General features: G+C 40.9%; 1 pseudogene; it reads right to left on the reverse strand.

Annotated features, from left to right (window-relative positions):
- Positions 1 to 152: 152 nt before the first annotated feature.
- LOC135527477 (tubulin alpha chain-like) lies at positions 153 to 16,353 on the reverse strand (annotated as a pseudogene).
- Positions 16,354 to 18,139: the final 1,786 nt, after the last annotated feature.

An 18,139-nucleotide genomic window follows, 5' to 3' on the forward strand; every position in this document is an offset into this window, starting at 1 on the left:
GAGAAAATACTTTTGTCAGACAATACATTTATTTTTCCAATACAAGTAGTCACTTGATTCACTGCATTTTAATACAAATGCTTTTGAAATCATGTTTAGAACTTCTGCTTCCTGAATAAGTAGCACCTAGTTTTCCATGTAGTACTCTACTCCTATCCCTTACCCTCAATGGAGTCAACCCCGACCTCTTCATAATCTTTCTCCAGGGCTGCCATGCCCTCTCTGGCTTCAGAGAGCTCTCCCTCCTCCATGCCTTCACCCACATACCATGCAGTTGAAGTCGGATGTTTACATACACTTAGGTTAGAGTCATTAAAACTCGTTTTTCAACCACTCCACAAATATCTTGTTAACAAACTATAGTTTTGAAAAGTCGGCTAGGACATCTAAGTAATTTTTCCAACAATTGTTTACAGACAGATTCTTTCACTTATAATTCACTGCATCACAATTCCAGTGGATAAGAAGTTTACATACACAAAGTTGACTGTGCCTTTAAACAGTTTGAAAATTCCAGAACATTATGTCATGGCTTCGGAAGCTTCTGATAGGCTAATTGACATCATTTGAGTCAATTGGAGGTGCACCTGTGGATGTATTTCAAGGCCTACCTTCAAACTCAGTGCCTCTGCTTCACATCAGAGGGAAAATCAAAAGAAATCAGCCAAGACCTCAGGTTCATCCTTGGGAGCAATTTCCAAATGCCTGAAGGTACCACGTTCATCTGTATAAATAATAGTGTGCAAGTATAAACAGCATGGGACCACGCAGCCGTCATACCGCTCAGGAAGGAGACACATTCTGTCTCCTAGAGATGAACATACTTTGGTGCGAAAAGTGCAAATCAATCCCAGAATAACAGCAAAGGACCTTGTGAAGATGCTGGAGGAAACAGGTACAAAAGTATATATATCCACAGTAAAACGAGTCCTATATCGACATAACTTGAAAGGCCGCTCAGCAAGGAAGAAGCCACCTTTCCAAAACCACCATAAAAAAGCCAGACTACAGTGTACAACTGCACATGGGGACAAAGATCATACTTTTTGGACAAATGTCCTCTGGTCTGATGAAACAAAAATAGAACTGTTTGGCCATAATGACAATCGTTATGTTTCGAGGAAAAAGGAGGAGGCTTGCAAGCCGAAGAACACCATCCCAAACGTGAAGCACGGGGGTAGCATCATGTTGTGGGGGTGCTTTGCTGCAGGAGGGACTGGTGCACTTCACAAAATAGATGGCATCATGAGGTAGGAAAATTATGTGGATATATTGAAGCAACATATCAAGACATCAGTAAGGAAGTTAAAGCTTGTTAGCAAATGGGTCTTCCACATGGACAAGGATTCCAACAAACCTGACTCAGTTACACCAGCTCTGTCAGGAGGAATGGGCCAAAATTCACCCAATTTATTGTGGGAAGCTTGTGGAAGGCTACCCAAAACATTTGACCCAAGTTAAACAATTTAAAGGCAATGTTACCAAATACTAATTGAGTGTACGTAAACTTCTGACCCACTAGGAATGTGATGAAAGAAATAAAAGCTGAAGTAAATCATTCTCTCAACTATTATTCTGACATTTCACATTCTTAAAATAAAGTAGCGATCCTAACTGACCTAAGACATGAAATTTGTACTAGGACTAAATGTCAGAAATTGTGAAAAAATGGGTTGAGATGTATTTAGCTAAGGTGTATATAAACTTCCGACTTCAACTGTACCAGTGCACAAAGACACCTTTGGCGTAAATCAGGTCAAACTTGTGGTCAAGACAAGCCCAGGTCCCTGCCACAGCAGTGGTGTTGCTCAGCATGCACACAGCCCTCTGGACTTTGGCCAGGTCTCCACCAGGGACTACAGTGGGAGGCTGATAGATGAGTCCAACCTTGAAGCCAGTTGGACACCAGTCAACGAATTGGATGTTATGTTTGGTCTTGATGGTGGCAATAGCAGCATTGAGATACTTGGACACCACATTACCATGGTACAGAAGGCAACATGTCATGGCAAGGGTCACATTTCACCATCTGATTGGTTGACTCAAAGCAGGCATTGGTGATTTCAGAGACAGTGAGCTGCTCACAGTATGTCTTCTCTGCAGAGATAACTGGGGCATAGGTAGCTAGAGGAAAATTAATATGTGGATAGGGCACCAGTTGTCAGATCAACATGATGGAGGAAACAATCTGGCTAATGAGCCTGTTGAGGTTGGTGTAGGTGGGATGCTCAATGTCGAGGTTCCTACTACAGATGTCATATATAGCCTCATTATCCACCATGAAGGCACAGTCAGAGTGCTCTAGGGTGGTGTGGGTGGTCAGGATGGAGTTGTAAGGTTCCACCACAGCTATGGACACCTGGGGAGCTGGATAGATGGAGAACTCCAGTTTGGACTTCTTGCCATAGTCAACAGACAGGTGCTCCATCAGCAGAGAGGTGAAACAAGAGCCAGTAACACCTCCAAAGCTGTGGAAAACCAGGAAGCCCTGAAGGCCTGTGCACTGATCAGCTTGAGGATAAACAAGGGACATGTGCAGTGCCTTCAGAAAGTATTCATACCTCTTGACTTATTCCACAATTTATTGTGTTACAGCCTGAATTCAAAATTGATTAAATATATTCTGTCTCACCCATCTACACACAATACCCTATAATGATAGTGAAAACATGTTTTTGAAATTTTAACAAATGTATTGAAAATGAAATACAGAAATATCTAATTTACATAAGTATTCACACCCCTAAATCAATACTTTGTAGAAGCACCTTTGACAGCAATTAGTCTTTCTGGGCAAGTCTCTAAGAGCTGCCCACACTTGGATTGTGCAATATTTGCCCATTATTATTTTCAAAATTCTTCAAGCTCTGACAAATTGGTTGTTGATCATTGCTAGACAACCATTTTTAGGTCTTTCCATTGATTTTCAAGTAGATTTAAGTCAAAACTGTCATTAGGCCACTCATTCACTGCCTTCTTGGTAACAAACTATAGTGTAGATTTGGCCTTGTTTTTAAGGTTATTGTGCTGCTGAAAGGTGAACCATGTTTTCCTCTAGAATTTTGCCTGTGCTTAGCTCCATTCCATTTAGTTTTATCCTGAAAAACAAAGGCTGTTTACTTAAAAAAAGAAGTAACCTTTATTTAACTAGGCAAGTCAGTTAAGAACAAATTCTTATTTACAATGACAGCCTACTGGGGAACAGTGGGTTAACTGCCTTGTTCAGGGGCAGAACGACAGATTTTTACCTTGTCAGCTCAGGGATTCAATTATTCAGCAACCTTTCGGTTACTGGCCCAATGCTCTAACCAACAGGCTACCTGCCGCCAATGGCTGTAACACAACAAAATGTGGAAAAAGTAAAGGGGTGTGAGTACTTTCTGAAAGCACGGTCAAGATAAGTTTAAGATTCCACATTCAAATTATTTAGTTAATCAAACATTTAATTCATGAATTTATTCATTCATTAATATACCCACCAGTTTGTGGATCCTTTCCACCACCAGGTCAATGATCTCTTTGCCAATAGTGGTGTCCACAGGCGTAATTGTTGGCAGCATCCTCTTTGCCAGTAATGAGTTGTTCAGGATGAATAACTGGCGGTAAGTCCCAGTGCGCACCTCATCTGAGGAGAGAAAATTAGCAGCTCATGAAGGTTTTGAATGAGGAGCTCAATACCAAGAAAGCAAGGAATCATATGCAGCCACACCTCTTTTCGATAAGAAACAAGGCTTACCTATGACTGTAGGCTCCAGGTCTACAAACACAGCCCTGGGGACATAAATTCCAGTACCGGTCTCACTGAAGAAGGTGAGGAAGAAGTCATCTCCTCCTCCGATGCTCTTGTTACATCTGTCCATGTGACTGGATCCCATGTTCCAGACAGTAGAGCTTCCAGCAGGCATTGCCCAGCCTGACTCCCGATATGCACTCACGCTGGTGAGGAAAACCTTATTTAATCAGAATCAAACTCTAACAAAAATGTTTGGACACTTGTTCTATACAATCAGAATATCTTCTCAGTATTAAAAACAAATCATCCATATGCCTACCTCAAAATAGTTTATAAAAGAGCGAGCTACTTTGCTGATAGGAAAGGTAGTGAAGGTAGTAACATTGTAACAGCTTTCACAGCATCAGATTGTTTTCTGCTCTATAAAAGGCTAAATAATCCAGAATAATTTGTCTGCCTTATTGTAGGTTATGCTAGTACAACGTAGGCTCTCCATCACTGATATATGCCTACAGGGCTGTGCACAGACCTTTTGGGGGGCATGTGCTCAACCCCCCAAAAATGTCAGGGCCTCCTGAGTGGTGCAGCATTCTAAGAACCTGCATCACAGTGCTTGAGGAATCACTACTTTTTTTATTTTACCAGGCAAGTCAGTTAAGAACAAATTCTTATTTTCAATGACCGCCTAGGAACAGTGGGTTAACTGCCTGTTCAGGGGCAGAACGACAGATTTGTACCTTGTCAGCTCGGGGATTTGAACTTCCAACCTTCCGGTTACTAGTCCAACGCTCTAACCACTAGGCTACCTACCAGGTTCAATCCCAAGTGTGTCACAGCCGGCCATGACTGGGAGACCCGTGAGGCGGAGCACAATTGGCCCAGCGTCGTCCGGGTTAGGAGATGATTTGACCGGCCGGGATTTCCTTGTCCCATAGCGCTCTAGCGACTCCTTGGGCACCTGCAAGCTGACTTCGGTCGCCAGCTGAATGGTGTTTCCTCCAACACATTGGTGCGTCTGGCTTCTCGGTTAAACGAGCAGTGTGTCAAGAAGCAGTGCAGCTTGGCAGGGTTGTGTTTTGGAGAACGCATGACTCTTGATCTTTGTCTCTCCCAAGTCCGTAGGGTAGTTGCAGGAATGGGACAAGACTTTCACTACCAATTGCGGTAAAAGTACAACAAAAAAGCAGCTTTGGCAGGAATTACAGCTGTGAGTCTTTCTGAGTACGTCTAAGAGCGTTCCACACCTGGATTGTGCAACATTTGCCCATTCAAAATTCTTCTAGCTCTGTCAAATTGGTTGTTGATCATTGCTAGACAACCAATTTAAGATCTTACCATAGATTTTCAAGTAGATACACGTCAAAACTCATTAACATTCACTGTCTTCTTGGTAAGCAACACCAATGTAAATTTGGCCTTGTGTTTTAGGTTATTGTCCTGCTGAAAGGTGAGTTCATCTCCCAGTGTCTGGTGGAAAGCAGACTGAACCAGGTATTCCTTTAGGAGTTTGCCCGTGCTTAGCTCCTTTCCATTTAGTTTTTATTCTGACAAACTCCCCAGTCCTTAACGATTACAAGCATACCCACAACATGATGCAGCCACCACTATGCTTGAAATTATAGAGAGTGGTACTCAGTTGTGTGTTGTTTAGATTTGCCCTAAACATAACACTTTTTTTCAGGACAAAAAGTGAATTGCTTTGCCACATTGTTGCAGTGTTTCTTTAGCGCCTTGATGCAAACAGGATGCATGTTTTGGAATATTTGTTATTCTGTACAGGGTCATAGCCGCAGTAAGAAGCTTGGGGTTGAGGGTGCTGCGGTTATTTTGGAGGGGGTGCTTATACAGGACCAGTAAAGGCCCAGTACACTACTTTTAAACTAAATGTACATTTAAACTAAGTGTATTTGAGTGTTTACCAGCATTTTGTAGTCTGATAATTATCTGTACAAAACAGTTAATCTGATAATCTGAATATAAAAACACTTGCTTGATATATGTTTTCCAGTTTCTTGAAATACCTTGCAAATGCAACTTTTTTTCTATGTGAAAACTTAAAACAGTCTGTTTATTCCTTTTCTATTTTAGAAGACACTAATCCAGAGCAATTTACAGTAGTGAGTGCATACATTTTCATACTGGCCCCCCATGGGAATAGAACCCACAAACCTAGCATAGCAAGTGCCATGCTCTGCCAACTGAGGCACATCATCACAAACCACTTGATGTCTCAATGTACTTATCTACTGTATTGTGCATTGTTTTACTTCATGGGGATCGAAAGTCTACAGGTACAAACCTGGATGACCTGCCAATGTAAAATACAGTAATGTACATTTATTTACATTAAGTGGATTGTAGGATTTTAAATTAACACTGCACAAAAAGTGACTGTTTTCCATGTTATTTGATCAAGAAAAATATTTAATGTAATGTGGATGTTTTGTGTCTTTGCCCATAACTTTGCACATTTTGATGTAAATGTTAGAGGACAGGGTCTTGTTCTTTCTGGATTCCATTAGAATGACAATCGCAGAGAAAATGACAGGGCAACACGTCTTATAATTCCAACTATTGAATCCTGCAAGATACTGCTCTTAATTATACACCTACCTTTTTTTGTGCCAAAGCTGAGATGCTCTCTGGCAACTGAGTTAGGAAGGACGCCTGTTTCTCTGTAGAGACTGGGTGTATTGATACGCCATCCAAAGTGTAATTAATAATATCCCCCATGCTCAAAGAGTTATTTAGTCTGCTTTTTTTAACCGATCTTACAATTGATTACCTTCTTCGCGAGGCATTGTAAAATCTTCCTGGTCTTTGTGGTTGACTCTGTGTTTGAAAATTCACTGTTCGACTGAGGGATCATACAGATAATTGTATGTGTGGGGTACAGAGATGAGGTTGTCATAAAAAAAAATCACTTGTTAAGCAAATTTTTACTCCTGAACTTATTTAGGCTTGCCATAGCAAAGGGGTTCAAGACATTCAAGACTCAAGACATTTCAGCTTAAAATTTTTAATTAACCTGTAAACACTTTCAAAAACATAGTTCCACTTTGACTTTATGGGATATTGTGTGTTCGCTGCTCTGGCCCCCCAATGGTGGAACAAACTCCCTCACGACGCCAGGACAGCGGAGTCAATCACCACCTTCCGGAGACACCTGAAACCCCACCTCTTCAAGGAATACCTAGGATAGGATAAGTAATCCTTCTCACCCCCCCTTAATGACTTAGATGCACTATTGTAAAGTGGCTGTTCCACTGGATGTCAGAAGGTGAATTCACCAATTTGTAAGTCGCTCTGGATAAGAGCGTCTGCTAAATGACTTAAATGTAAATGTAATGTAGGCCAGTGACAAAACATCTCAATTGAATTTATTTTAAATTCCGGCTGTAACACGACAAAATGTGGAAAAAGTCAAGGGGTGTGAATACATTCTGAAGGCACTGTAGACACATAAGCTTACTGACACAACACAAACACTTTTACATTCATTGTTTGCTGCTGCTACGCTGTTCTTTATTTTACTCTTATCATTATCAATTATCAAGGTCTAGTCACATTACCCTGCCTTCATTTACATATCTACCTCAAATACCTTGCACCTCTGCACATGAATCTGGTAGTGGTACTCCCTGTATATAGCAAAATTGTATTTTATTCCTATTTTATTTGTATTATACTTTTTAAACTCTGCATCGTTTGAAATGGCTCGTAAGCAAACATTTCACGGTAAAGTCTACACCAATCACTATGCAAATGTACACAGCAAAATCCTTGGTGTACATTTAACTCTGAAAGAGTCCAACTGCACTGTAGTTAAAATACGACATTTGAACATGTTAAAGATTTAACTCTGAAAATGTTCCCCCATTTAACCCTGAAAGTGTAAAATGTACACTATTTTTACTGAAGACTCATCTCTTCAGTGGGTCATATGATTGAGTGTAGTCTGGCCCAGGAGTGGGAAGGTGAACGGAAAGGCTCTGGAGCAACGAACCACCCTTGCTGTCTCTGCCTGGCCGGTTCCCCTCTTTCCACTGGGATTCTCTGCCTCTAACCCTATTACAGGGGCTGAGTCACTGGCTTGCTGGGGCTCTCTCATGCCGTCCCTGGAGGGGGTGCGTCACCTGAGTGGGTTGATTCACTGATGTGGTCATCCTGTCTGGGTTGGCGCCCCCCCCCTTGGGTTGTGCCGTGGCGGAGATCTTTGCGGGCTATACTCAGCTTTGTCTCAGGATGGTAAGTTGGTGGTTGAAGATATCCCTCCAGTGGTGTGGGGGCTGTGCTTTGGCAAAGTGGGTGGGGTTATATCCTTCCTGTTTGGCCCTGTCCGGGGTGTCCTCGGGTGGGGCCACAGTGTCTCCTGACCCCTCCTGTCTCAGCCTCCAGTATTTATGCTGCAGTAGTTTATGTGTCGGGGGGCTGGGGTCAGTTTGTTATATCTGGAGTACTTCTCCTGTCCAATTCGGTGTCTTGTGTGAATCTAAGTGTGCGTTCTCTAATTCTCTCCTTCTCTCTCTCGGAGGACCTGAGCCCTAGGACCATGCCCCAGGACTACCTGACATGATGACTCCTTGCTGTCCCCAGTCCACCTGGCCGTGCTGCTGCTCCAGTTTCAACTGACCTGAGCCCTAGGACCATGCCCCAGGACTACTTGACATGATGACTCCTTGCTGTCCCCAGTCCACCTGGCCGTGCTGCTGCTCCAGTTTCAACTGTTCTGCCTTATTATTATTCGACCATGCTGGTCATTTATGAACATTTGAACATCTTGGCCATGTTCTGTTATAATCTCTACCCGGCACAGCCAGAAGAGGACTGGCCACCCCACATAGCCTGGTTCCTCTCTAGGTTTCTTCCTAGGTTTTGGCTTTTCTAGGGAGTTTTTCCTAGCCACCGTGCTTCTACACCTGCATTGCTTGCTGTTTGGGGTTTTAGGCTGGGTTTCTGTACAGCACTTTGAGATATCAGCTGATGTACGAAGGGCTATATAAATAAATTTGATTTGATTTGATTTGATTTAGTGAACATATGAGTCCCACTGTACTGGTGGTGTTAAAATAACACTTTTGAAAGTGTTGATGATTTATCTCTGTTGCAGTGTTCACCATTTTAACCTTAAAGTGTTCAAAGGAACAGAGGTCGGTTCAGGTGCATCAAAGCTGGGACCGAGAGACTGAAAAACAGCTTCTATCTCAAGGCCATCAGACTGTTAAACAGCCATCACTAACATAGAGAGGCTGCTGCCAACATACTGACTCAAATCTCTAGCCACTTTAATAATTACAAATTGGATGTAATAAATGTATCACTAGTCACTTTAAACAAATCCACTTAAGATAGTGTCTACATAACCTACATTACTCATCTCATATGTATATACTGTACTCTATACCATCTACTGCATCTTGCCTATGCCGTTCGGCCATCGCTCACCCACATATTTATATGTACATATTCTTATTCATTCCTTTACACTTGTGTGTGTATAAGGTAGTTGTTGTAAAATTGTTAGGAATTGTTAGATTACTTGTTAGATATTACTGCACAGTCAGAACTAGAAGCACAAGCATTTCGCAACACTCGCATTAACATCTGCTAACCATGTGTATGTGACCAATAACATTTGATTTGATTTGAAGGAACTTGATTGTGGTGTTCGCATAGCTCTACTGTAAAACATAACACTTGATTTAGAGTAAACTGGACTCCCTTTGCTTAGTGTGACTCTGTTACACAGTGTTACACTCTGTTACACAGTGACAGTGTAAGAAATGAACATCTGTAGTTGAACCGTAAATCCTTTTTGGGGTGTTATTTTAAAACTGTATGGTGTTAAGATGAATTTGTTAATAACACCCATGACTGTATTTGTTAGTGACAGAGACATAGTTGTTGGATTATTTCCTTTTAAAGACCTGTGACTTTCACCAAGTGAGTTCCTGGGCGAATGTTATCATTAAAATTAAACTATGACAGCGCATTACATATGTTTTATTCTAGCACAGTAGTGTTAGGAAACTCCTGGTTTACAGGCCACATCAAGCCTGTAAATCACATTATGCTTGCTTGCAAAGTGATCCATCCAGAGTTAGGATATACAACAGTTGGAATATTTAATCACCCACAACCTGCATTCAGAATTACTTTCAAGGTTAGGAGACTTGTGAAAAAACACTACCTAAACCATTTAAACTGGAACAACCATTTCAGTAATGGGTCCAATAAATCTAACTACTTAGAAAAATGTACATGATTTTTCTTTGTGTAGCATAAGATTAATCAATTTACATGTATACTGAACAAAAATATAATATATGTGTAATATAATATATGTAAAAGTGCTAATCCCATGTTTCATGTGCTGAAATAAAGGACACCAGAAATGTTCAAAATGTGCAAAAAACATTCAGAAATGTTCAGAAATGTGTTTACATCCCTGTTAGTGAGCATTTAACCGTTGCAAAGATAATCCATCCACCTGACAGTTGTGGCATATCAAGAAGGTGATTAAACAGCATGATCATTACACAGGTGCACCTTGTACTGGGGACAATAAAAGGCCACTCTAAAATGTGCAGTTTTGTCAAACAACTCAATGCTACAGTGTCTCAAGTGTTGAGGGAGCGTGCAAACGGCATGCTGATTACAGGAATGTCCACCAGAGCTGTTGCCAGATTATTGAATGTTAATGTCTCTACCATAAGCCACCTCCAACATCATTTTAGAGAATTTGACAGTACGTCCAACAGGCCTCACAACCGCAAACCATGTGCATCAACGCAAGCCCAGGACCTCATCATCTGGCTTACATCACCTGCAGGTTCATCTGAGACCAGCTACCCAGACAGCTGCTGAAACTGAGGAGTATTTCTGTCTTTAATTAATATAGCCCTTTTCTGGGGATAGATTTATTCTGGTTGCGCCCCTGCCCAGTCATGTGAAATCCATATATTAAGGCCTATTGAATTTATTTCAATTGACTAATTTCCTTATATGAACTGTAACTGATTAAAACATGTTACAATTGTTGCATTTATATATTGTTTCAGTATATAATCACAGATATTAAAAACAATCCCCAAAAAATCTAACTGCAGTAGAGCATGCTGGGAAATATGATAATGATGGGTATGGTTTTGATGGGACTGTTTTACTCTCCACAGTGTAAAACAATAACTCTAGCTACAACAACACTGGCGGTTCTTTTACACCACTGATTTTTAATTTCACTCTTACAGAGTGGATTTTATTCCTGAATAAATCTTATCAAATAAAATGTTACACTGAAAAATCAACACTGGCCAAATTGCTGTGTAGCCTGTCATTACAGCCATACATTTGTAATAATTTTTTTCATTTTCAAAATGCAAGAGAGGCGAAAGAAATAAACGGTTTTACACCTGCATTTGGAGCTGAAAGTCATTCATGTTAGGGATATATCATGTCACTTAACTGGAGTCCAGAGCAAACAAAATGATATGATCTACTTCTAGTGGAGGTTGCAGAATCAGAGGAAAAGCATGTTCTGTCTGCACCTTGCATTCACTTTGGAGGCCAGCCTACCTACAGAGTGCTCATTGCCAGCCGGGTAGCCCTGTTCCTCCTCACAATTATCATAATAAATTTGCCCAAATATGTTACATCTTCATTCCATAATATTGGAGGTAGTGCGATGTTACAGCTGCTTGTCTTTAGACATACAGTACCAGTCAAAAGTTTGGACACACATACTCATTAAAGGGTTTTTCTTTATTTTTACTATTTTCTACATTGTAGAATAACAATGTACACATCAAAACTATGAAATAACAGATTATGGAATCATGTAATAACCAAAAAAGTGTTAAACAAATCTAGATAGATTTTATATTTGAGATTCTTCAAAATAGCCACCCTTTGCATTGATGACAGCTTTGCACACTTTTGAAATTCTCTCAACCAGTAGAAAATAGTAAAAATAAAGAAAAACCCTTGAAGGAGTAGGTGTGTCCAAACTTTTGACTGGTACTGTATTTCCAGTAGCCACCCAAACGATGCCTATCTGAACTAATAAACTGTTAAGTCAAATCGCCAGGTAGCCTATTGTTCTGGCAAAGATGAGTCAGTAGCAGATTGACAAACTGTATTTCATATGGATGAATAATGTAGACCTCCTTTGTTATTGACAGGCAAAACTGGTGGATTTGAAACAAGTTCCTTCTGGTCACTAACCTGGATATGTTCGCCCACATTTGTGCAGCAATGCTGATGACTGGTCATTGGTAAACAATCAACAACTGCAATTTATTGCTTCTGAAGAATATTTCAGATTTTAATGGAGACTTGCGGGCAATGGGTTCAGACCATCAAGGACAAAAATTGTATGCCAAAAAAAAAACATTTTGGGGGAAATTATAGGCTATCACCACTGAAAAGGGCATTTTGGAGACGGGCAAAGGGGCATGTGCTCTGCACCGTGTTTTTAAACAACTAATTGACTGACTTGGTTCAATTATTTGAATTCTATTTCTTTATTTTTTCTGTGAGCTCAATGCGCACATTGTTGAGTTTATCTGTAGATAAGACAGATCAAACCCGAACTATGCAATGTAGTAGGGAGTTGTAGTTTCCAACAGGCCAATATTCTACATACAGTAATTTATCGCAGAAAACGTGGCAATTAACTGCAATGACCATAATTTATTGCGTGCCTACTTCTCAGTCTGTGTTTCTTTTACTCCTGCTATGTAAAGGTGACAGAAAAATGCGTGCTTGAGAGATAGCGAACAAATGCTTCAAGAGGTGTCTTTACCTGAAAAATACATGATCTAAGTGATTGGTAATTGGTATTCAGCAGTAGTTGTAGTTAGTCAGACAGCATTGGCAGCAGCTCTATAGAGATGAGATGATGACTCGGAATTAAATAATAAAGTCATCAAATAAAACAGATGTAATATATATAACAATTGAAATATTTTTTAAAGTAAAGTAATGTGAATAAATAATGGTTAATAAGTTATAAGCACTAATGGACAGACACTACCATGAATGGATATTTATTAATTGTTTTAATTGTTTCTGTGCTGTTACAGCATTCAATCCACATAACGCATAGTGCATTTAATGTCAAAAATATTGAACCGACTTCAGAAAGCACTAATTGTTTAGCACTACTGCACTACTGCCCTATTGGTGCACGTGCTTGTAGGCCTACATTACTGACGAGTGGCGATGACTGTGCATTGCAAACAGCTGCGAACTGGTACAGTCAGTGGCGACCGGTCACTCAGGGCAGGTAGGGCAGAGCCTCACCTGCCAAGCTAAAAATAATAATAATATATACACACTACCGTTCCAAAGTTTGGAATGGTAGGCTTTCTATTTCGCAACAAAGCCTCCTTCACTCATGCTGCCAAACATACCCCCGTAAAACGGACTATCCTACCGATCCTTGACTTCGGCGATGTCATTTACAAAATAGCCTCCAACACTCTACTCAGCAAATTGGATGTAGTCTCTCACAGTGCCATCTGTTTTGTCACTGAAGCCCCATTTACAACCCACCACTGCGACCTGTATGCTCTCGTTGGAAGGCCCTCGCTACATATCCGTCGCCAAACCCACTGGCTCCAGGTCATCTATAAGTCTTTGCTAGGTAAAGCCTCGCCTTATCTCAGCTCACTGGTCACCATAGCAACTCCCACCCGTAGCACACGCTTCAGCATGTATATTTCACTGGTCATCCACAAAGCCAACACCTACTTTAGCCGCCTTTCCTTCCAGTTCTCTTCTGCCAACGACTGGAACTAATTGTAAAAGTCACTGAAGCTGGAGACTTACATCTCCCTCACTAACTATAAGCATCATCTGTCAGAGCAGCTTACCGATCACTGCACCTGTACACAGCCCATCTGTAAATAGCCCACCCAATTACCTCATCTCCATGTTATTTTTTTGCTCTTTTGCATCCCCATATTTTTTTTTGCACCCCAGTATCTCTACTTGAACATCATCAACTGCACATCTTTCACTCCAGTGTTAATACTAAATTGTAATTATATCTCCACTATGGCCTATTTATTGCCTTACCTCCCTAATATTACTACATTTGCACACACTGTACATAGATTTTTCTATTGTGTTATTGACTGTACGTTTGTTTATCCCATGTGTAACTCTGTGTTGTTGTTTTTGTTGCACTGTTTGCTTTATCTTGGCCAGGTCGCAGTTGTAAATGTGAACTTGTTCTCTACTGGCCTACCTGGTTAAATAAAGGTTAAATAAAAAAAGTGTTGCCCTGATGACTATGTCTGCTTTAATGCTATTGGGCAAGTCATGGTAAATCTGTCCAGTAAAGAAAACCCTGCTTTTCACATTGGATAAACGAGACCATCGTCATTAAGCACCCCCCTCGAACCCCACCCATTGTGCAATGTGCGTCAATTCCGCATTACTCTGAAATATTTTGCCACAAATTGATTCATTGCAATAACTGACCACTAAACAATAGTCTATTTAGCATATCCCTGATTTGAGTAATGGAATTTTCATTTTGTTTTTATCACTTCATTTAAATAATTATGATTCTGTCACGTTCTGACCTTTATTTCCTTTGTTTTGTCATTATTTAGTATGGTCAGGGCGTGAGTTGGGGTGGGCAGTCTATGTTTGTTTTTCTATGATTTGGGTATTTCTATGTTTCGGCCTAGTATGGTTCTCAATCAAAGGCAGGTGTCATTAATTGTCTCTGATTGAGAATCATACTTAGGTAGCCTGGGTTTCACTGTGTGTTTGTGGGTGATTGGTCCTGTCTCTGTGTTTGCACCAGAGGGCTGTTTTGGTTTTTCACATTTCTTGTTTTGTTAATTTATTCATGTATAGTGTCTTTATTAAAGTACCATGAATAACCACCACGCTGCGTTTTGGTCCGCCTCTCCTTCACCTCTAGAAAACCGTTTCAGCTCAGTCCTGACCTAATTTGAGTTTTTAATCTATATAGGTCAAATGTATATTCTGCATATGATATAAAATTGCCTTGAAGATCTATGTGCCAAAGCCTGCTTCGTTCATATTATCAGCAGAAAAAGCATGACAGTCAGATACGTCACACTCCATTTGTCAACCTAACCTAGTTACTGTCTCACCACCTCCAAGCTGCTTCAAAGAAACCCATACAATAGATAGGCCTAGCTCTATAGAGCACACAATATAAACCCTGTGGCAAAAGTGTAATCTATTCTACATTCATTCTTGTGATTAGATCAACCTTGCAGAATGAAGGCCCTCCCATCCACTGAGAGAGATCCCCCTATGATCCACTGATATCTGGGTCAGAGGGTTTAGACCCTTACTGTCAAGGGGAGCGGAAGAGGTGAACCCAAGAGCAGACTCAGACAAGGTGACTGAGATGAGGTAACCATGGTATTTATTTAAACACGGGAGGGGGAAGATTGAGTGCAGGCCAGGGGAAGCTCGGGCGGGTTGCCGGAAACCAGGTGCGGAGGCTGAGGGTGCGGCAGGTCAAGGCGTGTCGTGGAAATTTCCTCTATTTACCAAATCATGGGAGCAAACCACACACACAAGTCAGAGTTGGTTATCAAAGTCCATCTTTAATTATTTGAGCTCTATCACAAACCCTGTGACTCTCAGATCAATTCAGTGTCTATCAATGAATTCTCTGAGAGTCCCTTCCACATTGCAATAGCATTTTGACTTTCAACAGTTCAGTATCTCTAATGAAAAGTTGAGGCGACACAGGATGAGCACTAGAGGGCGTGACAGGACTAGATGTGACATTTTCTTATTTAAGGTTGCTGCCTCTATCATCGCCAAGCCTATCTCTGACCTTTTCAACCTGTCTCTCCTCTCTGGGGAGGTTCCCATTGCTTTGAAGGCAGCGACAGTTCATTCTTTATTTAAAGGTGAGATCAAACTGATCCTAACTGTTATAGGCCTATTTCTATTTTGCTCTGTTTGTCAAAGTGTTGGAAAAACCTGTCAATAATCAACAGACACTGCTTTCTTGGTGTCTATAGTATTATCTCTGGTATGCAATCTGGTTTCCGCTCAGGTTATGGATGTGTCACTGCAACCTTAAAGGTCCTCAATGATGTCCCCATTGCCCTTGATTCTAAGCAATGTTGCGCTGCTATTTTTATTGACTAGGCCAAAGCTTTTGATACGGTAGACCATTCCATTCTTGTGGGCCGGCTAAGGAGTATTGGTGTCTCTGAGGGGTCTTTGGCCTGGTTTGCTAACTATCTCTCTCAAAGAGTGCATTGTATAAAGTCAGAAGATCTGCTATCTCAGCCACTGCCTGTCACCAAGGGTGTACCCCACGCCTTTCTCAATTTACATCAACAACATAGCTCAGGCAGTAGGAAGCTCTCTCATCCATTTATATGCAGATGATACAGTCTTATACTCAGCTGGCCCCTCCCGGGTTTTTATATTAAACTCTACAACAAAGCTTTCTTTCTTAGTGTCCAACAAGCTTTCTCTGCCCTCAACCTTATTCTGAACACCTCCAAAACAAAAGTAATGTGGTTTGGTAAGAAGTATGCCTCTCTCCCCACGGGAGTGATTACTATCTCTGAGGGTTTAGAGGTTGAGGTACTCACCTCATACATGTACTTGGGAGTATGGCTAGACGATACACTGTCCTCACTCCCCCCTATCTGAGATATCTACTGCAGCCGTCATCCTTCACATACAACACCTGTTCTGCCAGTCACATTCTGTTAAAGGTCCCCAAAGCGCACACATCCTTTTTTTTAATAAATGTTTTTAATTTTACTAGGCAAGTCAGTTAAGAACAAATTCTTATTTTTAATGACGGCCTAGGAACAGTGGGTTAACTGCCTGTTCAGGGGCAGAACGACAGATTTGTACCTTGTTGGCTCGGGGATTTGAACTCGCAACCAATTCGGTTGCTAGTCCAACGCTCTAACCACTAGGCTACCCTGCCGTCCTCGGGTTGCTCGTCTTTTCAGTTTGCTGCAGCAAACACTCAAACACTCAAACTGGACAGTTTTATCTCAGTCTCTTCATTCAAAGACACAATCATGGACACTCTTACTGACAGTTGTGGCTGCTTTGTGTGATGTATTGTTGTCTCTACCTTCTTGCCCTTTGTGCTGTTTTCTGTGCCTAATAATGTTTGTATCCTGTTTTGTGCTGCTATCATGTTGTGTTGCTACCATGTTGTTGTCATGTTGTGTTGCTACCATGTTTTTGCCATGTTGTGTTGCTACCATGCTGTGTTGTCATGTGTTGCTGCTGTGCTACGTTGTTATCTTAGGTCTCTCTTTATATAGTGTTGTGTTGTCTCTCTTGTCGTGATGTGTGTTTTGTCCTATATTTTTTATTTAATTTATAAAAAATTAAAAAATGTATCCTCCCGCAGTAGGCCGTCATTGTAATAAGAATTTGTTCTTAACTGACTTGCCTAGTTAAGAAAGGTTATATAAAATCAAACAAATAAAATGTAGGCCAAGTACAAGTGTCATTGTGTTTATTATTTGTAATCATTTCAAGATATTCTGTTGCTTGTTTTAATATTTATGGTCAGTTGCAGCCTGACCACATTCAATTAAAAAAGCACTGTTCAATATGGGTGCCTTCATCAACATGGGTAGACTTAAATAGCTGATATTATTGATCAAATGTTTGACTGCACCAACTGAACTTGAATTTGTGGTTGTTGTAGAACTACTGTCTGTGCTGCTGATAATAGTGGCCCAATGACTCAAGCTTAGATCTAGGACAGGGAGCAACAGACACCCAACCCTCAAGCCCCCATCCTCCCTTGGTCCATCCGTTGCTAGGTGATGAATAACGGAGTTGCTTGGTTACAGGCCAAGTATCCACATAAACCGTCTTTATCTGTTGGTCACATGACCAAGCTTGAATAGCAGCAGCAGTAAAAAAGGAGTAGGACACAGCTGCCCCAGTGGGGGATGTGACTGAGGCTTCCCTCCAAGTCCAAGTTCCTTGTTTTTCTTTTCTCTTATACTGAGGACACAGTTAAAACCTCCTTTCTCTATCTATGGTAGGATGAGCTGGGAAAGAACAAACTGTGGTAGAAAGAATTGTGATAAGGATGGGTTAAACCTTGACTTTTGACGAACAAATGCCAAACAATGCATGTGGTATGGCAGTTTAAACTAACCTTTTGAGGCATTGCTATGGCTTCATGATTTGTTTGGATAAGGGGTAAAAAAATTCCATAAAAAAGAATTGTATGTCATTCAACATGCAGCAGCAAAGTGGAAAGGCTCAGGGGCAACTCTGGTTGCTAATCACATGGGACTCAATGGCAACTATACACACTATCCCCATAGGGTTATAAATGATATCCCCATTATCTGCTCCAGAAGTCACTGAGAGAAGAGCACTAGAAAAACACAACGTTGT

Source organism: Oncorhynchus masou, chromosome 33, assembly GCF_036934945.1.
Source record: "Oncorhynchus masou masou isolate Uvic2021 chromosome 33, UVic_Omas_1.1, whole genome shotgun sequence".
NCBI classification, from domain to species: Eukaryota; Metazoa; Chordata; class Actinopteri; order Salmoniformes; family Salmonidae; genus Oncorhynchus; species Oncorhynchus masou.